The sequence below is a fragment of the Cervus canadensis genome, chromosome 28, assembly GCF_019320065.1.
Source record: "Cervus canadensis isolate Bull #8, Minnesota chromosome 28, ASM1932006v1, whole genome shotgun sequence".
Classification (NCBI taxonomy): Eukaryota; Metazoa; Chordata; class Mammalia; order Artiodactyla; family Cervidae; genus Cervus; species Cervus canadensis.
This window is the reverse complement of record NC_057413.1, coordinates 32,008,842-32,034,124: the sequence shown is the minus strand read 5'-3', so window position 1 is coordinate 32,034,124 and position 25,283 is coordinate 32,008,842. Positions and strand designations below refer to the sequence as shown.

At 42.3% G+C, this 25,283-nt stretch overlaps 2 long non-coding RNA genes across 2 annotated transcripts; both read right to left on the bottom strand.

Annotated features, from left to right (window-relative positions):
* Nucleotides 1–865: 865 nt before the first annotated feature.
* On the bottom strand, nt 866–7,044 carry LOC122429483. The gene is made up of 3 exons (XR_006266042.1): nt 6,903–7,044; nt 3,698–3,802; nt 866–997 (listed from the first exon to the last, which is right to left on the bottom strand). It is a non-coding gene; the product is annotated as an uncharacterized LOC122429483 (long non-coding RNA).
* Nucleotides 7,045–17,579: 10,535 nt separating this feature from the next.
* LOC122429482 lies at nt 17,580–25,279 on the bottom strand. The gene is made up of 2 exons (XR_006266041.1): nt 24,854–25,279; nt 17,580–17,910 (listed from the first exon to the last, which is right to left on the bottom strand). It is a non-coding gene; the product is annotated as an uncharacterized LOC122429482 (long non-coding RNA).
* Between the last annotated feature and the right edge of the window lie 4 nt (nt 25,280–25,283).

Genomic DNA, 25,283 nt, shown 5'->3' with positions numbered 1-25,283 from the left:
TTGAAGAATATGGGAGAAGAATTGCACTGTTAGAGGAATGACTGTTCGGACATAGATCCTAGAAGAGGTTTAGTGGAGAATACACTCCTTCCGCTTGCCTTCTTAGTGAACTGTTGCCACAGCCCTTGTGGTCCTTGGCCCAGATCACCTACCTGGCTTTCCTGTGTTTAAATCTTAAAATGCGAACACTGAAGAGAATACCTACTAGAATTCATAAGTCTTTAGTTTAGATTTAACTTAAGCAAGGAATGCATTTGTGTATAAAATTCCGATTTTAGTATAGCTCTAAGTAACATCAATTTCAGTTGATGAAAATAGCAAATATACTTAAGCTTACTTTAACTCCTTCACTGGTGCAGTTCAAAATATTCATCGTGTATTGCTGCTTTTTAATGACACAGCATGTAATTTAAAACACTTTTCGTTCCTCTCTCTTCCTCCCCTCTCCCCTGAGCACTTTTTACCTCGGTGGAAGTGGGAAGTAATTTTTCACTAAAAGATTAAACAATGAATAAGAGTGGCATTAATGCACAAAGAAAATATATGAATACTAATAAAGCATTGAATTTAGATCAAAGGAAAAGGAAAAATATAACATTACTTGTGTTATTTGATAGGAAGCAGTATACCAGGGTTTATGGCAGTTGTCATTTTCAATAAGAACTACCTTTTATGGCAGTGAAACCTATCTTGGAGTTTTCCTTAATTCCTTATAAGAAAGAAACCCATTTTTAAGAAAACCACAATAACCATGATATTAGCCTTCTGAGGACTTCCTATGCAACCGCTATGCATTATGATCAGCACTTGCCATATCTGAAGGCACTTTTGATCCTCACAATTATTCTCGAAGACAGGTAATGCCTGAGGTCCTCTACACGGGGAAAGATGGGGTACAGAGAGACTGAGGACCGTGTCCAAGCCCACAGCAGGTCACCAACAGACCCAGAGTTCAAACCCAGGAAGTCTGGCCTCAACACTGCGGCTCCAAAGCATGCTGAGAAAGTGAGATTTAAAGAAGTCTTTCTAAGTAATATCATAGCAAATGAATCTATATTATTATTCCATGCCTACCAATAGCTATAAATAATGAATGATTTCTGAATCTTAGCATATTTCTAAAAAAATCAAACATCTTTCCATGTAGGCAATATTGGAAATCTACTTGCAATAAAGACTTGCTTTTTGTAAAGAAATTCATCAATAGGCATTCATGTAACCATTCTGCTCTTTCTTCATGCATCTGACATGCAATCATTGAGCACACAAGATGTGTTAATGGCACTCTTAGTATGGGAAGCATGGTTTTAGTAATTTAGAACTTTATTATCCAAAAATAATAATTAATGAAAGATTGTCAATAGCTTTTTCTACTGAATATAAACAAAAATTTCCCCTTTTCCCAGGAATCTATAAACAAAATGAAGTTAATATGATGTGATGTTTCAGAGTACCTTACAAAACCGTAGCTACTCACGATGATACGATCATCCAGAATCACCAAGGAATGATTAAATCCTATTCAGTATAGCCTAAGGGTTTGTATATTCATGATTCTATAATTTTAAAAAATCTATGTATGATAGAATTAATTGAAGCAATCATCTGCATATTCAATTACATAAGAATATTACACTTCAGAACCAATGAACAAGCCCTTACCACAAAACTATATATGAACAGAACTACTGTGTACAATTAGTTTACTGTTAATAGCTTAAAGATAATGTCATACAATCAATAAGCTTTCTAACACTGGAAATGGAAACAAGATTCAACTCAATAAACACGTCCTCCGCTGGCTCATTTCTAGCAGCATATACACACTAAAAGCTCCCCTCTGAATATAAAATAGGAAACTCCCATGAACTCCCTATTCCCCTTCAGTTACCATCCAGTTCTCCACTGCCTGTCCCAGGAAATAGCGCCTGTGCAGCTGTTTACGTGTATTTGCTACAGTTCAGCTGCCAAGGGGACGAGGCCCTGAGACGACTTCTGGCCAGAGGCCCTCGTCCTCACCTTACCCTTTTGCGGTTAGGTGAAAAGTAACTTGCCTTACCCAAAAATAGGAGAAACACCTGAACTCAAAACCCAATTTTGTCCCTGTTTGTTTGAGTTAATTCATGCATATTAAATCTACCAAAAATGAATTAGGAGATGATTTTTAATGTTATAAATGCTGGCTTCCCTTAAAAATATTTCCTCTCACTATATCTTAAACAGGGAGTCCCTACAGCACATTTGAAAGCTTTTTTTTTTTTTTTTAAAGGACTAATATCTGGAGAACAGACAAACTTTATGAGGAGCCAAAATCTATTAACACCAATCAGAAAGAGAAACCAATTCCTAAATTAATGCAAATTATATATAATGATAATGTTATACATCAATACATATTACCTGCTTAAATTCAGTTTTGTGTGTACTCAGTCCTGTCTGACTCTTTGCATCCCCTAGGACTGTAGCCTGCACGGATCCTCTGTCCATGGGGACTCTCCAGCCAAGAACATGGAGTGGGTTGCCACAACCTCCTCCAGGAGATCTTTCCAACCCAGGGATTGAACCTAGATCTCCCAACAATACTGGAGTGTGTATCCTAGCCTTTTCACCGGGGGAATTTCCTGACCCAGGAATTGAACTGGGGTCTCCTGCATTGCAGGTGGATTCTTTACCAGCTGAGCTACCTGGGAAGCCCCTACATTCAGTTATATTAAATCCTAACAGCCACCGATGAAAGTGGATAAAGCATTTTTAATAATATTTACGGATTTCCCACCTGGAAATGAAATAAACTATAAAGTTATTATTTGTACCCTAACAACAAAGGTCCAATCTGGAAGGTTCAATACTTTTAATAGGCAGTTGGGCTGATTCTATGATCCACTCTGTTGCTGAATGCTCATCCCTAAGTCCATCCTAAAGGAGGTCAGTCCTGAGTGTTCATTGGAAGGACTGATGTTGAAGCAGAAACTAATACTTCAGCCACCTGTTGCGAAGAGCTGACTCATTTGAAAAGACCCTGATGCTGGGAAAGACTGAAGGCGGGAGAAGAAGGGGCGACAGAGGATGAGATGGTTGGATGGCATCACTGACTCAATGAACAGGAGTTTGGGTAAACTCCGAGAATTGGTGATGGATGGGGAGGCCTGGTATGCTGCAGTCCACAGGGTCACAAAGAGTTGGACATGACTGAGCAACTGAACTGAACTGAACTGAACTGAAGTCAACTATGCTGAGATATCAGACAGAATGAATCTTCAGTCTTGGCATCAGTGACTGGCAATTTCAACAGAAAACCTTGACCACTGGCAATGATTTCTCTCTACACATATCTAGGTCAGGGACCATCATTGTCCTATTGTTCATAAATTCAACTCTTTAATCCTATGATTCGGTATTTGAATCTCACCTTCTTTCCCATGTAAAGAAATTATAAAAATGGAAGAAGTAAACAGTAGTCAGGAGAGTTTATTTGCCTCAATTCCAAAGACAAGCTATAAATTACAGTAGACTCTAACAATATTTTAAGTTTTCTCATTGAAGTGCTATAAAAACTTAAGTGATCACCTGTTGATTCTAAAAGTCTACTTTTGAAAGGTAATTTTCTTTGTTATGAACTTGGTTGCAAACTGTATCATGTTGTTAAAGAATAGAAAATAGTATTAAACCAGAAATTTAAATTTACACTTTCACATACCTGTGAATGGTTATTTTCATCTCCATCAGCTTTTTCTTGTTCTTCCTCTCATGTCATTTCTAAGTCTAGTTCTGCTGACAAATCTGTACGTTTTGTTAAAATTACCTAGAATATTTAGATAAAAGACAGAATATTTAAAACATAGATTTAAAACATTCCATCAAATGACAGCTTATACCAATCTTAATCTTCAGCTGAATATTTACTTCTTTAAGAAATACTTCCAATGATCTAAAACTTCAAGAAACCTTTTGGGAGACACCAGAATTCATCAGGTTACAGGCACACAAACATCTCAAAGATTCATTCATAAATTCATCCAAACATCAGTGAACAAAACAATCAGAAACCAAACAAAATTTCAAAATACTGGACAGACACATAAAGCCACAGTATCTTCTCATCTCTACTTCATAGCAGGACATTTATAACAACATGACAAGCTTCAACTGCAACATTATTCATGGTTTACAAAATTCCTGTTACTTTTTTTTCCTTTTTTGAATTCCTTAAATTGAAATGATTCTTTCCCAACAAATTATTTTTCACCTTTTAAGGCTCAGCCTGCTTTGTAAAGTTCTCCTTGATTATAGCTGTTTATTCCCCAGATAAACAGGTATCTCTTTCCTAAAGTTCCTTAGGACTTTATAGAGTTTTCAAGTGTATCTTCATCACCTGAATGTAAGTTATTTCTTCACATGTCTACCCTCTTGGCTCTTAGACTGCAGAGGACAAGCTCTTAAACATCACCCTGGTATACATAAGTCTTCAGTTCTTTTATTCAATAATTATTTGGGGGGGGTTCCTGCTCAGTACTAGACACTGGAGTTTAAAGAGAAATGTAGACAAAGGGGGTCAGGGATGGCTTTTCGAGAGAGACTGCCTGAGCGCAGACTTTGGCAGTTCACGGGAACAGCGGGCAGGAGAGGGAGCGCACAGAAGGCTGCAGCAAGAAGGCGACAGAAGCGCACAGGAGAGGCTGAACATTTGTCCAGAGCGCAGGGACGGGTGAGGGGGCGTCAGCAGCAGCTCAGGATTCCAGAGCAAAGGACAGAAAGGGTGAGAGATGGAGAGTCAGGTGCAAGTCAGACTATGAAAGCATCACACGTCGCTATAAGATGTCTACATATTAATGCGATTTGAGGAGTGGTTTATGGTCACATGTGCTTTTAAGACAGGTGACTGTAAACACTACAGGGGATGAATCTGACGGGCATACAAATAAATGGAGGCAGAAGAATCTGAAGGCATTAATAAAAAAAAAAAAAAAAAGGTGATGCAGGCCTATACTGGGGAATGGTTCCAGAAATATTTAGGATATAAAATGTTCTAGGTCAAGTACAGAATAAATCTATATGAAATCAATACATGTACAAATCCTGGGACCCTAAAGGAGTAGACATTGCTGGTTACTCTATAAAAGATAGCGACTGAGAAGAGACTGAGAATCTGCATGAACTGTCTGAAGTTGCTTCTATTTATTTCGTGGTTTTCCTATGTCACTTCTTCCAGTGTCGAAAGGATTCAGATAGGTGATTTATTTGAATTTGTGCTTCTTGGACCTACTAAGCTCACTGAGAAATAAGAGGAAACAAGTCACTTGTAGAGATGTAAGCACACACACACACACACAAACACTTTGAGTTGATAGCTTGTAGTCACTATTCTAGGAGATAACTGAGAATCTTGTAAACGCAAAGGGAAGTTCTATAGGTGAGGAAAGAAAAGAAAAACCAATAGGAGTGAAAAAAGAAACAGTGTATGATTTCTTTTTTTTTTTTTTTTCCTTTAAAATTTTGTTTGAGTTTATTGCTGTGTGAAATGATTTATTCCGGGTCTTTGAGGATAAAAAAGATTACATCTTACAAACTAAGACTTTATCTTCTAGTTGGAGAGATAAGACCAGTGCATAAACAAACATAAGAAAAACATTAAATATAGCAATAAACATAGGATTATATTTTACAGTAAATTCAGAAGAAGAAATTATTTCTGAAGATTTAATTCTTTTGAGTAAATCATTCTTGACTAGTCAGGATGCATGTGAAACTCTGCTAGGAACTAGAACATCAAAGATGAATTTGAAACAGTCTTGGCCTCAAGGTGGAGAAGATCTTGTTCTAGCGATAATCTGTGCTTAGTCGCTCAGTCCTGTCTGACTCTGTGACCCCACGGACTGCAGCCCGCCAGGCTCCTCTGTCCATGGGGTTCTCCAGGTTCGCATACTGGACCAGGTTGCCATTTCCTTCTCCAGGGCATCTTCCCCACTGAGGGATCAAACTCACATCTTCTGCACTGGCAGGCAGGTACTTTACCATCTGAGCCACCTACACTGAGATTGTGGAAAAGGTAACTGAAACAGTGTATGATTTCTTACTATAGCCCTGATTGTATGACCGATTGAAGGCATTAAATTAATTGGTATTCATGGACAACATGTATTAGATGTGGTTACTCAATAGACTGGGCATCCCAGTAGAATAAGAATTGCTTTTCTATATACTGCTTTTAAAAGATACAGCACTCCTTAAAACCAACATTCCTTCTGAACTATTAATTCATTACAAATAATAAAACAAGTTGATATATTAGATAGGTACACCTGAGGAGGTACTATGGAGCAATTTCCCATGCCTCCCATTATCACTGGGAAAGCCAAGTCTAAAATATATAATGTCATAGAAAACACAAGAAATATTTTAGCATTTGGCTTCAGAGGTGCTCCTGCAGCCATACTGAATATAATTTATAGCTAATACTTATGAATTCAAAGCTATGCAAAAATATGGCTACGAAGCCACATTTTGAGAAGGCAATCTCTAGATGTCTACCTAGGTCTCCCAACTAGATGCAAAATTCTAAATATAATCCTGCTACCCACTCTCAGGTATGCTACATGATAGACTAAATGAATTTACTTTCTCCTAACTCTCTTTGTCATGGATTCTCTTACTATGGTCAGAGGAAGTATGCAAACACCTTTCTAAGAAATACTGTTTGGCTGCAGGTTTCATAAAAGCAGTCAGCACACAGTAGGTTTTGCCACAACATCTAATTTTGGAAATGTCGGTGCCCAGGTGGCCCAGGGCTGAGTGCTCTGGGCTTCCTCACTGCCTTGTTTGCTTTCTCTGTGTTCTGGCACCTGAGACTTGCACAGCTGATGGAGCATGTGATTCCCTACCAGAAACATCACTCCAATATTCACCTTTTCTTTATCTATTAAGGTTGTCAAGGGAGTGTGTAATTTCCTCGGTTCTGTCTTGTCACAGCAAAAATTTGAAGCAACAGACGTTAAACCTCTCGGTGCGTCACCGCTCTCTGAATGTGTTACAGCTCCATGTTACAGCTCAGTTTTATTTGGAAAATACATCCTGGAGGTGTGAGGGCATGCCGACGCAAAAGACGCAAAGAGAAGAGAGGGTGAGAGAGAGACAGAGAGTCAGAGCGCACACGCATGGGGGAGACACCCCCGGCCCTTTGGTTCCTCTTTTTAGATGTTTTTTTCCTCCCCATGGGCTTCCCCATGTAAATTGGGCTAGCCAGGAGTACTGTTTGTTCTACCTGAGGTCCTCACTCTGGTCCTCGGACCTTGTTTTGTTCTATCTTTGTGGGCTCTACCCTTCCTTGTCTTTCAGCCACCGCCGTTCTGGACTCTTTTTTCCTTTTCTAACTACCTAACAAGGTCATCTGTTCCAATTTTGTGGATGCTGACTGATTTTTGGTCATTGGTTGTGAAATCAACAGACACTGATCATCAACTTGCAAATGCCTGGCTCTTTGACAAGTCTCATTACTGAGGCTCAAACTAGTAGAATCCCAATCTGAAAAATCTGAAAACAAAGTCTCCATTTATTAGAATGTGAGTAAGAATACAACTCTGACTACCTCCTACAAACTCTTATGTCAGAGAATCACTTCCACATCTTCCTCTCCCCTCAAACTCACTACTCCTTCACTGCTTATTGTATCTTACACGGCACTGCCATTCATGAAGAGATGCTAACTAGTGTGTCTCATTTTTTCTACTTTTTACTTTTCTAGTATGACTTACATTGATTCACTCAATCTGTTCCCTATTCTGTATTCCATAAGAACTATATGAATAATTTAATTGCCACAAAATTATTAGATATTAAAAATCTTGCATGTTTCAAAATCAGTGGAGTGTTTATTGAAAATGACAACTCTAGCACTTAGGGAATGAACCCTATTCATCTGTTTTGTTTGAAAACTTAGTTTGGTTTGCTACATCATGCTAATGCTTCAAAGGATTTCTGTGAAACAACTGCCAAAAACTCAGTTATCTTAAATAAAAGAAAAAGAAAGTCAATGCCTTCCATATTCAAATTAATCTACTTCAAATAACACATATCAATACAACATATACCTTTGATGCCTGAGAGTTACTTAGAGTGGCTGGGGTTTCCCCTACTTCTAGCACCACCACCCTTCTCCCCAACCCCCAGTATTCTCTGGAGCAACAACGATTTTATCTCTTTTCAATGTAAATACACTGAAGCCATCTAGAAGGAATTCTCTCAAGTGTCCTCATCAACTCCAAACTCACCTCCCTAAGGACTTACTTTCTTCCTTTCCTCCTTTCACTAGAATCTCTCTTTTCCAAAGGGTAATCTCTGGATCTGTGGTCTTAATTCTTCCCCCTTTACAGTCTTTCTATGGATCATCTCCACCACTTCTTTTTCCCTTTGCTTAACAATGGTATCTTACACCTGTAATTGCTACTTCAACTCCTTGCTTCCCTCTGGCTATAAACACGCTCGGAAAGAAAAACAAAATAATGCTTTTTCTTGATTCTGTTATGTCCTGCACTATCCAATGCTCTTCTTCCAGATGTCTCTAAATACAAGGCTATACCCTTGCTACTCAGAGAGCTTGCTAGAAACACAGAATCTCAGACCTCCTGCTCAGCAAGTGCACTTCCCACAAGGTCCCCAGGCAACTAATTCAAATGTGAGAAACTCTGGTCTACACTGAGTCTGCTTCTACATGACTTCAAATTAATTCTTATAAAATCTTAGCCTCCCTCCAAACTGATACTGCATTAGAAGTTGGAAACTTTCCAGTGGACACTGTATCAGGTTGTAGGTTCCCTGATCTCCCCCATCACGACCCCTGCTCTCTCCTTTCCAGTTCTCTTGTTTTGGCCTACGTGACACCATCCTATAAAGAAGTAACATTTCATATGACATTAATTTGCACACATTTACAGACGAGTACCTATGCCCGTGTTCCTGCACAGAGGCTTACACACAGCTCTGCATGCCCAGGGACCTCAATCCTGAATGCCTTCTAACAGCCAGGAGAACAGTAAGATGGGGAAAACTCTGCTGTTCTTCTCAGACAAGCTCACTTCAAATTAATCGCCCATGTCAAGCATTCTCCCTTTTACTAAAGACCTATCTCATTGCTTCTCACCTTCCCCAGAGACCCTTGCTTCCATCTCCTTCACTTCATTTCCTCCCTGTGCCCTATGCCTCCCTCATCTTTCACCCCCTCTTTCCTCTTATTTCTCAACCTTCCTGAGGTTGTAGAATATCTTGAAACAGATTTTTTTTTTTTCTTTTGGCCATGGATCAGATGGAATCCTAGTTCCCTGACCAGGGATCGAACCTGCACTCCCTGCATTGGAGAGTCTTAACTGCACAGAGTCTTAACCATTGGACCAGACCACCAAGGAAGTCCAGGAACTCATAACTTAGCTCCTTAAATGGCAATCTCAATTTAATCTGTGGCTGACACCTGGTAAGATACACTATTTCCCTCCTCAACTTTTTCGTCACTAGACGTCCAACAGGTGATTTTCTCTGGCTATTAGAATATGTCAGCAGTCACAGTTTAATTCAACATTCTGTCAATGAGTTTTCTATCAAATCCAGTTCTTCTGGATTTGTCCATTTAATATCTTTTTTCCTCTTTGGCCAGCAGCTCCAGATAAAGGATCCACATACTTCTGTGGAAGGCTCCCAGAGATACTCTGTTAAAATTAATACTCAGGTGCTTGAAGATTTCCTAAACCCTTTCTAAGAAAATATCCTACTTTTAAAAACTGCCCACATTTAACCCGGTAAGACAGGTTTTGCCAAGATCCCACAGCTGGTAAGTGTCAGAACCAGGATGCTGACTTCAGGCACAGTGCTGGATCACCAGGCAGCAGCCGCCTGCAACGAAGAGAGCAGGCCCTTCCTATCTCCTTCCATTGGTGCCACCTTCAAACAGGGCAGCCTTACTTTCTGTCTCTTCAAGTACGACTGCCATAAAGGTACTCTGCACATCCAAAATGCTTCGTATTATTAGCATAGAAGTGAAAGTCGCTCAGTTGAGTCTGACTCTTTGCGGCCCCCTGCACTATATAGTCAATGGAACTCTCCAGGCCAGAATACTGGAGTGGGTAGCCTTTCCCTTCTCCAGGGGATCTTCCCATCCCAGGAATCAAACCGGGGTCTCCTGCATTGCAGGCGGATTCTTTACCAACTGAGCCACCAGGGAAGCCCTTGTTAAAATATCACTAAAGCAAACTGCTGTTGTTATAAGCCCACATATTTATCACTACCCCCCATGCTTTTGTGTCTCTTGAAATGTTCCTTGCAGATCAACTAGACAATCCAAATGCAGTAATACTTTCAAGTTTCAAGAACTATCTTTTCAAGGCCGAAGAGGTAAAAAATCAAACAAACAAAAAAACCCCACAATTCAGCCTGTTTCTGACGCTCTCTAGCAGTTTTACACACACACATGCACCAAAGAAACACACATGTGGCTGGAAGGCTGGGACTGACACACACACTACACACTATTGTGAACGAAACATAACTAACGGGGGCCAACTGTACCGCACAGGGGACGCCACATTCTGTGACAGCCCGTATGGAAAAAGCGTTTCTAAAGAGAGCAGATACACATATAGACACATAACTGATTCACTTCGCCGCACAGCCAACACTGAGACAATATTGTAAATCAACTCTACTCCAATAAACACCGAGGGGAGAACAGAAGGAAGAAACAAACACAAACATGTGGCTACAGACTGACCTGGAACAATGCAGCAGTTTTTAGATAAATGTCACTTCAGAAGCCAAAGTGTTGGGTAGGAAAATCAGAATATTGTCATTATTCTCAAATTAAAAACAAAGAGGAGCCCGGCGGCAGCAGGGCCCAGACACTGGCCAAGCCCACCGCTGGCGCCTCGCACCTTTCTCCCGGCTCCCGCCTGGCCCTCGCGGAAGGGCCCCGGGTTCCACGGCCAGCTGCCCGCCCCTCAGGCGAGGACGACCGCCCGCCCTCCTGGCTCACGCCGGCGCCCGTTTCCCAATGACAGGGCCCGGTTTCTGGCTCACACGCCCCCTGCGGTGCGGGCTGGGCTCGCCGCTCCCACGTTCCCAGCTCACGCTCCCGGCTCCCCGCCCCGCCAGGCTCGCCGCTCCCCCGCCGCCCTCGCCCCAGTGCGCCGGCGGCGCTCCCGCTCTCACCCCGACGCCGGCCCGCGCTCCCCGGCCGCCCGCCCCGCGCAGGCGCCGCCCGGTTCGCCGCCCACATGACCCCCGACCCCCAGGCGCCGGCCGCTACTCGCCGCTCACGCCCTCTGCGCGCCGCCGACCCTCGTAGAGGCTCGGCTAAGCTCTCCGCCCGGCGCCTGCGCCGAGTTCTGCGAGAAGGCCGTGGAGCCGCCCGGGAGCTGCCCCGCGCGGCCGAGCGAAGGCTGCCTGAGTCGGGGCACCGTGAGGGCGGCGGCGGGCGGGCGCCTCCCGGGGCGCTACTCTGGGGCTGCACAACCGCGAGCGGGATGACGGTTGTGCTTGTGGTTCCACTCCGTGGCTGTGGGCAGGTCGGTTTCGGTGGCTTCCCGCGCGCGGGGGTCGCCGCCATTTCCTCAGCGCCCCCCGCCGCCCCGCTTCCTAGAAGCCGCTGCGCGCGCGGGTTGCGCGGTGGGCGTCTCGCCCCGGTGAGGCGCGGAGAGACCGCGAGACCGGCGGTTGGAGCTCAGGTGGGAGTTACCCCGGAGAGGTGGGGGCGGGGTAGCCCGGGCGTTAGGGCCGCGCCCTGAGGGCTGCGGTGTGGGTAGCCCCCCGGGGCCGGCCAGGCAAACACCCTCCCCTCCCCGCCGCGGAAGGGCGGGCCGCAAGGGGGCTCTGGGGCGGGAGGTTCGCTCTTCACTCACAAAGCTTTTCAGAGGAGCGATGGGATTTCTCTGTGTTTAGATAGCTGTCGCAGTGCTTATGCCTCATCTGGTAAAGAATCCGCGTGCAATGTGGGACACCTGGATTCAATCCCTGGGTTGGGAAGATCCCCTGGAGAAGGGAAAGGCTACCCACTCCACTATTATGGCATGGACTGCCACAAAGAGTCAGACTGAGCGACTTTCACTTCACTAATTAAGGGGCTTCCCCATATTTAAGGGGCTTCCCTCATAGCTCAGTCGGTAAAGAATCTGCCTGTAAAGCAGGAGACCCAGGTTCGATTCTTGGGTTGGGAAGATCCTCTGGAGAAGAAAATGGCAACCCACTCCAGTATTCCTTCCTGGAGAAACCCATGGACAGAGGAGCCTGGCAGTCTGCAGCCGATGGGATTGCAAGAGTCGGACACGATTTAGGGACTAAACCACCATGCAGTCCTTAGGGGAATGGATCAGGTAGAAGAAAGACTGGTTCTGAGTGGGTTATGATAGACAGCACGAGAGATGGATGTGGTCAACAGCCCGGTCGGGGGTCACTGAACACCTTGTCCTGAGAGGACCGGTCTTGTAGGTACAGGACAGGGGTGGAGTTGAGAGGGATAGCGGGGGAGGGGAAACACCGCGTCTCTGGAGGCTTCTCTCAGGAAGCAGAGTAAACATCTGGCGGTCATCAGGGAGAGCCTTTGGGTAAGGTGAGTTTTGTTTTGAACATTCCAGAGCGCTTAGTCTGACACTTGGGCCATTTAACAGATGGGGAAGCTGAACCACTGGACTTAAGCATCAAGTTAATGGGCATGTCTGAACTTGCAGTTGTTGGAAGCGGAGCCCCAGCTTGAATTCTGTCCCAGTCTGTTATTCTTGCAACTTCAGGCAGTTACCTTATCTAAAAGGTTAGGAGACCACAGTGGGAGGTTCACTGGAGACGTAGATCGCAGAGGGGTTGTTGTTGTTCAGTCCCTAAGTCATGCCCCAGTCTTTATGACCACATGTACTGAGGCCTGACACCAGGCTTCCCTGTCCTTCCCTGTCTCCCTGAGTGTACTCAAATTCAGGTCCAGTGGGTCAGTGATGTCATTCAACCATCTCACCCTCTGTAGCCCCGTTCTCCTTCATCATATCCTCAATCTTTCCCAGCATCAGGATCTTTTCCAATGAGTCAGGTCTTTACATCAGGTGGCCAAAGTATTGGATCTTCAGCATCAGCATCAGTCCTTCCAAGGAATATTCAGGGTTGATTTCCTTTAAGATTGAGTGGATTGATTTCCTTGCTGTCCAAGGGACTCTCAAGAGTCTTCTGTAACACTACAGTTCAAAAGCATCAATTCTTTGGTGCTCAGCCTTCTTTATGGTCCAACTCTCATATCCGTACATTCCTTCTGGAAAAAGCATAGCTTTGACTATAGGGAGGGACTTTTGTCTGCAAAGCTCTCTAGGCTGGTCATAGCTTTTCTTCCAAGGAGCCAGGGTCTTTAAATTTCACGGCTGCAGTCACCATCCGCAATGATTTAGGAGCCCAAGAAAATAAATTCTGCCACTGTTCTCATTTTTGCCCCATCTATTTGCCATGAAGCGATGGGACCAGATACCATGATCTTAGTTTTTGAATGCTGAGTTTTAAGCCAGATATTTGAGAAGGGTGGAGGTTTCAAATATGTCCCCACTAGGGTGGGAAGACTAGGTCACACGGGAAGAAAGGAGCCCAAAGGTGCAGACAGTGCCCACAGGTGCTGGCTTTTCAGACTGTTAGTCCGGCTGTCTAGTTCGCTCAGACTTGAAGTGTTGGTTTCCCACTTTGGGAAGCGGCAGGGTGGAGGTGGGGGATTCAGGGATGAACTTAGAAGTGTAAAATCACTGGCTTTTCTGGGTCTTAGAGGGCGTCAGTGCACCTTTTCTTGCAGTTGTGGCTGCCTTTGGGGGCTGGCCACTGGGACAGCTGAGTTGGAATTAGACTAAGAATTGGTCTTGATCTGATTGAGCCCTCACACCCTGAACCCACACATGCTTTCAAGAATCATTCCTCCCTGGCAGATGGTAGCTGGTTTAGAGCAGGGACTCTGCCTTGTTCATTCCAGAATCCCTCATGGTTAGGTGCTGTGTTTGGCAAATTGGAATGATGCACTTTGTATCTGCAGAACTGATCATCGTTTGAGTCTTTAGGAAAATTATCTTGAGTTTCCAGGGGCTTACAGCTGGAGGTGGGAGCAGAAAATGATGCAATTCCCAGAGTAAATTTTAAAAATTTAAGTCTTAAAAAATAAATAAAAATTTAAATCTGAAAACTTGGTTGTATCTTTACAAGTTTATTTCATACTTATCTTTTGTATACCTGCTGATCTCCTAATTGTGCAAGAGTTTCAGCTGTCCTTTAAAATAATATTTGTGATAAAAGGAATATTTGAGTGAATTCTAGTAAATCAGACATTTCCATGATATCTTTTTAACCAGTTGATGAAAGAGTAGGTAAAAGTCATGTTTCCATTTTTCATTAGAAATCATTTCTTACATCCAAACAGCATTAAATAGTGTAATTTTATAGTTATACCCGTAGTGCTAAAGCATTTTTCTTTTTTTTTTGATAATGCATTTATTTTGCCTCTAACAGTAGATGGGTTGCTTATCATTGTTTTGTTTTGAGGTTTCTTTTGTTTTGGTTTTTTTTGTTTTTTGGTTGTCATTGTTATAGCATTATTGGGTTTTATATTGTAAAAATTTTAATTGAAATATAGTTTCTTTACAGTGTTTCAGGCATAGGGGGTGCCTGTTGACAAACATTGTGTAGCATTTATGAATTTTTTAATTCTAATATTTTTAAACCTTCCAAGGGAAATTGTTTTAGAAATTTGTCAAAGTAGAAAGCGGAAAAACTCCTTTTGCCATTCTGTTTTCTATCCTAGCAGTGTGTAGGTTTTTTTTTTTCTTTTTTTTTCCAGTAGTAACCTTTTAAGATCCTTTTCCAATAAATAATAAGTTATTTTCATGCTTTTGTCATGTGTTATTACTCCTGTAGACTATTGTTTTTTTGTCATTAGTTTTATTGAGGTATAATTTATGTATAACACAATACACATTTTAATAGAGTTTTGACAAATGTATACAATCCTTATAACCAGCAACCCAACCAAGATTTCTGCTATCCCAAGGATTCCCTTTTCTCTTTTGTGGCACTGGCTACTTCCCATCTGCAGCCTTAGGTAGCCAAGGATTTTCTTTCCCCTGCAGATTATATTTGTCTTTTTTATTGTATTTCTGGAGTCCACATGCCAGCAATAGCAAACTCCTCTGTACAGGGCCAGTTAAAAGCATACAGTGTGTGCTCCATTCTGTCTGACTTCTCAGTCTTTAAGATTATCCTTAATGACTATGTTGATTGTGTATTTTGTTGGTAATTCATTCCTTTTATTTTTTTAAATTGTGGTAAATGATACAAAACTAAATGTTGCCATTTCTAACCATTCTTCTGTGTCCACTTCAGTGGCATTTATATTTCCATTGTTGTGCAACCATCACCTCTATTTCCAAAGCTTTTTCATAACCCCAAATAAACTCTATAGCTTTTAAGCAGTGACTACCCACTCTCCTACCCCCCTCAGCCTGGTAGCCTCTATTCTACTTTGCTTCTATGAGTTTGCCTCTTCTAGACATTTCAGATGAGTTGCATCATACAATATTTGTCCTTTTGTGTCTGGCTTATTTCAGTAAGCAGTGTTTTCAAAGTTCATGTTGTTGTATCTATCAGCATCTTCCTTTTGACTGAGTAATTTTCCATTGAATAGACATACTTTGTATGAACATAGGTTTTCAGTTCTCTTGAGTGTATACCTAGAAGAGGAATTGCTGGATAAGATGGAAATTCGAAATTTGACTTTTTGTGGACTCACAAGGCTGTTTTCTATAGGGCTGTACCATTTTACATTCCTACCTGCATTCGACAAGGGTTCCAGTTTCTCCCCATCCACTCCAACACTTGTTATTATAGCCATCTTAGTAGGTGTGGAAGGACTATTGGTTTTTCATAAGATACATAAGCAAAGACTGTTGCTACAAACTTGGTAGGGGAATTAATGAGTGTAATTGTGTATGTTCCAGGAGGATGGACTGAGGCAAGTTCTGGAGGAGATGAAAGCCTTAGATGAGCAAAACCTACCTGATGTGTAAGTTGGTAAGTTGATATTTTAAAACAGTTTAAGAAATATGATATTGATGTCAGATCATCTTAACATTAGTTTTTAGATATGATTTATTATTATTATTTTTTAAATTCTCTGTGAGCCTGGTCATACCCTAGCTATACAGATGTAGAAGGATTTGTGTTAATGATTGTTATGTCTCTAGGGATGAAATAGTGCTTGGCACATGGTAGATGTTCAATAAATACTTCTTGTTTGACTGGTGTGACTTGAAAGGAATTAGGGTGGATCCAAAAGAGATGATCCAGGAGCAAGTAACAGAGCTGATGAGTACAGTGCATTGTTTCCACTGCTTGTTTTCATCAGGTGAGGCCTTAGTGGGCTTAAAGGGAGAACAGGCAGCTTGCAAATTTAGCAGGAGTAGCAGAGACTTGTGAAAGCTTGACTGAAGTTGGCTGGGAACTCGTGCTGCAGAACACTACAGCTTGGTAGGCTAGAGGGTTCTGGAGTTGCAGACTGTTTAGAGTCAAGCATGGTAGTTGGCACAGGGGAGAATTTGAGCTGAATGACAAACTTCAGAGGACCTGTGATTGGGTGAAGAATGAGACACAAGAGTACTGACTGCTGGAGGGAAAATGAGTTATTGAGAGCTCATCCTGGAGAGAAGTATGTCTGCAACTTGAGATTTCGTCCCTGGCCTTGTTCGGTAGTGTTTTCATCAGTTAGTTGGGCATAGAAATCGGTAGCATGTTGTTAGGGTGTGTGGAGTACACAGAAGAGTAGGAACACTTTGCAGTGACTGTGTTACTGATGATGAGGAACTGATGTGCAAGAGGTCTGCGGTAAATGTAAGGGAAATGGAAAGTCCTGCACTCAGGTTCCCAAGTCCTTCATTTGTTCCTGCAACTCAGCAGTTATGAGCTGATAAAGGGCTCTGGTGTTTCAACTGTAAACAGCAGAATCAAGAGGTTTGTCCCCATGGCCCTCAACAGTGTCATGCAGAAGGCAGGTTTTAAATGCAGGTAAAGCGGGTCAGAGTACCTGCTGTGAAGGAAAACACCATACTGGGAGGAGAGTCATGCACTGAAAATATTGGTAGATTGTGAAATCTGGGAAATTCTTTCCGAAGAATAGAAGCGGGTTTTAGCGAGGAAGTAACTGTTGGTTGGATGGCATCACTGACTCAATGAACAGGAGTTTGGGTAAACTCCGAGAATTGGTGATGGATGGGGAGGCCTGGTATGCTGCAGTCCACAGGGTCACAAAGAGTTGGACATGACTGAGCAACTGAACTGAACTGAACTGAACTGAAGTCAACTATGCTGAGATATCAGACAGAATGAATCTTCAGTCTTGGCATCAGTGACTGGCAATTTCAACAGAAAACCTTGACCACTGGCAATGATTTCTCTCTACACATATCTAGGTCAGGGACCATCATTGTCCTATTGTTCATAAATTCAACTCTTTAATCCTATGATTCGGTATTTGAATCTCACCTTCTTTCCCATGTAAAGAAATTATAAAAATGGAAGAAGTAAACAGTAGTCAGGAGAGTTTATTTGCCTCAATTCCAAAGACAAGCTATAAATTACAGTAGACTCTAACAATATTTTAAGTTTTCTCATTGAAGTGCTATAAAAACTTAAGTGATCACCTGTTGATTCTAAAAGTCTACTTTTGAAAGGTAATTTTCTTTGTTATGAACTTGGTTGCAAACTGTATCATGTTGTTAAAGAATAGAAAATAGTATTAAACCAGAAATTTAAATTTACACTTTCACATACCTGTGAATGGTTATTTTCATCTCCATCAGCTTTTTCTTGTTCTTCCTCTCATGTCATTTCTAAGTCTAGTTCTGCTGACAAATCTGTACGTTTTGTTAAAATTACCTAGAATATTTAGATAAAAGACAGAATATTTAAAACATAGATTTAAAACATTCCATCAAATGACAGCTTATACCAATCTTAATCTTCAGCTGAATATTTACTTCTTTAAGAAATACTTCCAATGATCTAAAACTTCAAGAAACCTTTTGGGAGACACCAGAATTCATCAGGTTACAGGCACACAAACATCTCAAAGATTCATTCATAAATTCATCCAAACATCAGTGAACAAAACAATCAGAAACCAAACAAAATTTCAAAATACTGGACAGACACATAAAGCCACAGTATCTTCTCATCTCTACTTCATAGCAGGACATTTATAACAACATGACAAGCTTCAACTGCAACATTATTCATGGTTTACAAAATTCCTGTTACTTTTTTTTCCTTTTTTGAATTCCTTAAATTGAAATGATTCTTTCCCAACAAATTATTTTTCACCTTTTAAGGCTCAGCCTGCTTTGTAAAGTTCTCCTTGATTATAGCTGTTTATTCCCCAGATAAACAGGTATCTCTTTCCTAAAGTTCCTTAGGACTTTATAGAGTTTTCAAGTGTATCTTCATCACCTGAATGTAAGTTATTTCTTCACATGTCTACCCTCTTGGCTCTTAGACTGCAGAGGACAAGCTCTTAAACATCACCCTGGTATACATAAGTCTTCAGTTCTTTTATTCAATAATTATTTGGGGGGGGTTCCTGCTCAGTACTAGACACTGGAGTTTAAAGAGAAATGTAGACAAAGGGGGTCAGGGATGGCTTTTCGAGAGAGACTGCCTGAGCGCAGACTTTGGCAGTTCACGGGAACAGCGGGCAGGAGAGGGAGCGCACAGAAGGCTGCAGCAAGACGGCGACAGAAGCGCACAGGAGAGGCTGAACATTTGTCCAGAGCGCAGGGACGGGTGAGGGGGCGTCAGCAGCAGCTCAGGATTCCAGAGCAAAGGACAGAAAGGGTGAGAGATGGAGAGTCAGGTGCAAGTCAGACTATGAAAGCATCACACGTCGCTGTAAGATGTCTACATATTAATGCGATTTGAGGAGTGGTTTATGGTCACATGTGCTTTTAAGACAGGTGACTGTAAACACTACAGGGGATGAATCTGACGGGCATACAAATAAATGGAGGCAGAAGAATCTGAAGGCATTAATAAAAAAAAAAAAAGGTGATGCAGGCCTATACTGGGGAATGGTTCCAGAAATATTTAGGATATAAAATGTTCTAGGTCAAGTACAGAATAAATCTATATGAAATCAATACATGTACAAATCCTGGGACCCTAAAGGAGTAGACATTGCTGGTTACTCTATAAAAGATAGCGACTGAGAAGAGACTGAGAATCTGCATGAACTGTCTGAAGTTGCTTCTATTTATTTCGTGGTTTTCCTATGTCACTTCTTCCAGTGTCGAAAGGATTCAGATAGGTGATTTATTTGAATTTGTGCTTCTTGGACCTACTAAGCTCACTGAGAAATAAGAGGAAACAAGTCACTTGTAGAGATGTAAGCACACACACACACACACAAACACTTTGAGTTGATAGCTTGTAGTCACTATTCTAGGAGATAACTGAGAATCTTGTAAACGCAAAGGGAAGTTCTATAGGTGAGGAAAGAAAAGAAAAACCAATAGGAGTGAAAAAAGAAACAGTGTATGATTTCTTTTTTTTTTTTTTCCTTTAAAATTTTGTTTGAGTTTATTGCTGTGTGAAATGATTTATTCCGGGTCTTTGAGGATAAAAAAGATTACATCTTACAAACTAAGACTTTATCTTCTAGTTGGAGAGATAAGACCAGTGCATAAACAAACATAAGAAAAACATTAAATATAGCAATAAACATAGGATTATATTTTACAGTAAATTCAGAAGAAGAAATTATTTCTGAAGATTTAATTCTTTTGAGTAAATCATTCTTGACTAGTCAGGATGCATGTGAAACTCTGCTAGGAACTAGAACATCAAAGATGAATTTGAAACAGTCTTGGCCTCAAGGTGGAGAAGATCTTGTTCTAGCGATAATCTGTGCTTAGTCGCTCAGTCCTGTCTGACTCTGTGACCCCACGGACTGCAGCCCGCCAGGCTCCTCTGTCCATGGGGTTCTCCAGGTTCGCATACTGGACCAGGTTGCCATTTCCTTCTCCAGGGCATCTTCCCCACTGAGGGATCAAACTCACATCTTCTGCACTGGCAGGCAGGTACTTTACCATCTGAGCCACCTACACTGAGATTGTGGAAAAGGTAACTGAAACAGTGTATGATTTCTTACTATAGCCCTGATTGTATGACCGATTGAAGGCATTAAATTAATTGGTATTCATGGACAACATGTATTAGATGTGGTTACTCAATAGACTGGGCATCCCAGTAGAATAAGAATTGCTTTTCTATATACTGCTTTTAAAAGATACAGCACTCCTTAAAACCAACATTCCTTCTGAACTATTAATTCATTACAAATAATAAAACAAGTTGATATATTAGATAGGTACACCTGAGGAGGTACTATGGAGCAATTTCCCATGCCTCCCATTATCACTGGGAAAGCCAAGTCTAAAATATATAATGTCATAGAAAACACAAGAAATATTTTAGCATTTGGCTTCAGAGGTGCTCCTGCAGCCATACTGAATATAATTTATAGCTAATACTTATGAATTCAAAGCTATGCAAAAATATGGCTACGAAGCCACATTTTGAGAAGGCAATCTCTAGATGTCTACCTAGGTCTCCCAACTAGATGCAAAATTCTAAATATAATCCTGCTACCCACTCTCAGGTATGCTACATGATAGACTAAATGAATTTACTTTCTCCTAACTCTCTTTGTCATGGATTCTCTTACTATGGTCAGAGGAAGTATGCAAACACCTTTCTAAGAAATACTGTTTGGCTGCAGGTTTCATAAAAGCAGTCAGCACACAGTAGGTTTTGCCACAACATCTAATTTTGGAAATGTCGGTGCCCAGGTGGCCCAGGGCTGAGTGCTCTGGGCTTCCTCACTGCCTTGTTTGCTTTCTCTGTGTTCTGGCACCTGAGACTTGCACAGCTGATGGAGCATGTGATTCCCTACCAGAAACATCACTCCAATATTCACCTTTTCTTTATCTATTAAGGTTGTCAAGGGAGTGTGTAATTTCCTCGGTTCTGTCTTGTCACAGCAAAAATTTGAAGCAACAGACGTTAAACCTCTCGGTGCGTCACCGCTCTCTGAATGTGTTACAGCTCCATGTTACAGCTCAGTTTTATTTGGAAAATACATCCTGGAGGTGTGAGGGCATGCCGACGCAAAAGACGCAAAGAGAAGAGAGGGTGAGAGAGAGACAGAGAGTCAGAGCGCACACGCATGGGGGAGACACCCCCGGCCCTTTGGTTCCTCTTTTTAGATGTTTTTTTCCTCCCCATGGGCTTCCCCATGTAAATTGGGCTAGCCAGGAGTACTGTTTGTTCTACCTGAGGTCCTCACTCTGGTCCTCGGACCTTGTTTTGTTCTATCTTTGTGGGCTCTACCCTTCCTTGTCTTTCAGCCACCGCCGTTCTGGACTCTTTTTTCCTTTTCTAACTACCTAACAAGGTCATCTGTGCCAATTTTGTGGATGCTGACTGATTTTTGGTCATTGGTTGTGAAATCAACAGACACTGATCATCAACTTGCAAATGCCTGGCTCTTTGACAAGTCTCATTACTGAGGCTCAAACTAGTAGAATCCCAATCTGAAAAATCTGAAAACAAAGTCTCCATTTATTAGAATGTGAGTAAGAATACAACTCTGACTACCTCCTACAAACTCTTATGTCAGAGAATCACTTCCACATCTTCCTCTCCCCTCAAACTCACTACTCCTTCACTGCTTATTGTATCTTACACGGCACTGCCATTCATGAAAAGATGCTAACTAGTGTGTCTCATTTTTTCTACTTTTTACTTTTCTAGTATGACTTACATTGATTCACTCAATCTGTTCCCTATTCTGTATTCCATAAGAACTATATGAATAATTTAATTGCCACAAAATTATTAGATATTAAAAATCTTGCATGTTTCAAAATCAGTGGAGTGTTTATTGAAAATGACAACTCTAGCACTTAGGGAATGAACCCTATTCATCTGTTTTGTTTGAAAACTTAGTTTGGTTTGCTACATCATGCTAATGCTTCAAAGGATTTCTGTGAAACAACTGCCAAAAACTCAGTTATCTTAAATAAAAGAAAAAGAAAGTCAATGCCTTCCATATTCAAATTAATCTACTTCAAATAACACATATCAATACAACATATACCTTTGATGCCTGAGAGTTACTTAGAGTGGCTGGGGTTTCCCCTACTTCTAGCACCACCACCCTTCTCCCCAACCCCCAGTATTCTCTGGAGCAACAACGATTTTATCTCTTTTCAATGTAAATACACTGAAGCCATCTAGAAGGAATTCTCTCAAGTGTCCTCATCAACTCCAAACTCACCTCCCTAAGGACTTACTTTCTTCCTTTCCTCCTTTCACTAGAATCTCTCTTTTCCAAAGGGTAATCTCTGGATCTGTGGTCTTAATTCTTCCCCCTTTACAGTCTTTCTATGGATCATCTCCACCACTTCTTTTTCCCTTTGCTTAACAATGGTATCTTACACCTGTAATTGCTACTTCAACCCCTTGCTTCCCTCTGGCTATAAACACGCTCGGAAAGAAAAACAAAATAATGCTTTTTCTTGATTCTGTTATGTCCTGCACTATCCAATGCTCTTCTTCCAGATGTCTCTAAATACAAGGCTATACCCTTGCTACTCAGAGAGCTTGCTAGAAACACAGAATCTCAGACCTCCTGCTCAGCAAGTGCACTTCCCACAAGGTCCCCAGGCAACTAATTCAAATGTGAGAAACTCTGGTCTACACTCAGTCTGCTTCTACATGACTTCAAATTAATTCTTATAAAATCTTAGCCTCCCTCCAAACTGATACTGCATTAGAAGTTGGAAACTTTCCAGTGGACACTGTATCAGGTTGTAGGTTCCCTGATCTCCCCCATCACGACCCCTGCTCTCTCCTTTCCAGTTCTCTTGTTTTGGCCTACGTGACACCATCCTATAAAGAAGTAACATTTCATATGACATTAATTTGCACACATTTACAGACGAGTACCTATGCCCGTGTTCCTGCACAGAGGCTTACACACAGCTCTGCATGCCCAGGGACCTCAATCCTGAATGCCTTCTAACAGCCAGGAGAACAGTAAGATGGGGAAAACTCTGCTGTTCTTCTCAGACAAGCTCACTTCAAATTAATCGCCCATGTCAAGCATTCTCCCTTTTACTAAAGACCTATCTCATTGCTTCTCACCTTCCCCAGAGACCCTTGCTTCCATCTCCTTCACTTCATTTCCTCCCTGTGCCCTATGCCTCCCTCATCTTTCACCCCCTCTTTCCTCTTATTTCTCAACCTTCCTGAGGTTGTAGAATATCTTGAAACAGATTTTTTTTTTTTTCTTTTGGCCATGGATCAGATGGAATCCTAGTTCCCTGACCAGGGATCGAACCTGCACTCCCTGCATTGGAGAGTCTTAACTGCACAGAGTCTTAACCATTGGACCAGACCACCAAGGAAGTCCAGGAACTCATAACTTAGCTCCTTAAATGGCAATCTCAATTTAATCTGTGGCTGACACCTGGTAAGATACACTATTTCCCTCCTCAACTTTTTCGTCACTAGACGTCCAACAGGTGATTTTCTCTGGCTATTAGAATATGTCAGCAGTCACAGTTTAATTCAACATTCTGTCAATGAGTTTTCTATCAAATCCAGTTCTTCTGGATTTGTCCATTTAATATCTTTTTTCCTCTTTGGCCAGCAGCTCCAGATAAAGGATCCACATACTTCTGTGGAAGGCTCCCAGAGATACTCTGTTAAAATTAATACTCAGGTGCTTGAAGATTTCCTAAACCCTTTCTAAGAAAATATCCTACTTTTAAAAACTGCCCACATTTAACCCGGTAAGACAGGTTTTGCCAAGATCCCACAGCTGGTAAGTGTCAGAACCAGGATGCTGACTTCAGGCACAGTGCTGGATCACCAGGCAGCAGCCGCCTGCAACGAAGAGAGCAGGCCCTTCCTATCTCCTTCCATTGGTGCCACCTTCAAACAGGGCAGCCTTACTTTCTGTCTCTTCAAGTACGACTGCCATAAAGGTACTCTGCACATCCAAAATGCTTCGTATTATTAGCATAGAAGTGAAAGTCGCTCAGTTGAGTCTGACTCTTTGCGGCCCCCTGCACTATATAGTCAATGGAACTCTCCAGGCCAGAATACTGGAGTGGGTAGCCTTTCCCTTCTCCAGGGGATCTTCCCATCCCAGGAATGAAACCGGGGTCTCCTGCATTGCAGGCGGATTCTTTACCAACTGAGCCACCAGGGAAGCCCTTGTTAAAATATCACTAAAGCAAACTGCTGTTGTTATAAGCCCACATATTTATCACTACCCCCCATGCTTTTGTGTCTCTTGAAATGTTCCTTGCAGATCAACTAGACAATCCAAATGCAGTAATACTTTCAAGTTTCAAGAACTATCTTTTCAAGGCCGAAGAGGTAAAAAATCAAACAAACAAAAAAACCCCACAATTCAGCCTGTTTCTGACGCTCTCTAGCAGTTTTACACACACACATGCACCAAAGAAACACACATGTGGCTGGAAGGCTGGGACTGACACACACACTACACACTATTGTGAACGAAACATAACTAACGGGGGCCAACTGTACCGCACAGGGGACGCCACATTCTGTGACAGCCCGTATGGAAAAAGCGTTTCTAAAGAGAGCAGATACACATATAGACACATAACTGATTCACTTCGCCGCACAGCCAACACTGAGACAATATTGTAAATCAACTCTACTCCAATAAACACCGAGGGGAGAACAGAAGGAAGAAACAAACACAAACATGTGGCTACAGACTGACCTGGAACAATGCAGCAGTTTTTAGATAAATGTCACTTCAGAAGCCAAAGTGTAGGGTAGGAAAATCAGGATATTGTCATTATCCGCAAATTAAAAACAAAGAGGAGCCCGGCGGCAGCAGGGCCCAGACACTGGCCAAGCCCACCGCTGGCGCCTCGCACCTTTCTCCCGGCTCCCGCATGGCCCTCGCGGAAGGGGCCCGGGTTCCACGGCCAGCTGCCCGCCCCTCAGGCGAGGACGACCGCCCGCCCGCCCGACTCACGCCGGCGCCCGTTTCCCAATGACAGGGCCCCGTTTCTGGCTCACACGCCCCCTGCGGTGCGGGCTGGGCTCGCCGCTCCCACGTTCCCAGCTCACGCTCCCGGCTCCCCGCCCCGCCAGGCTCGCCGCTCCCCCGCCGCCCTCGCCCCAGTGCGCCGGCGGCGCTCCCG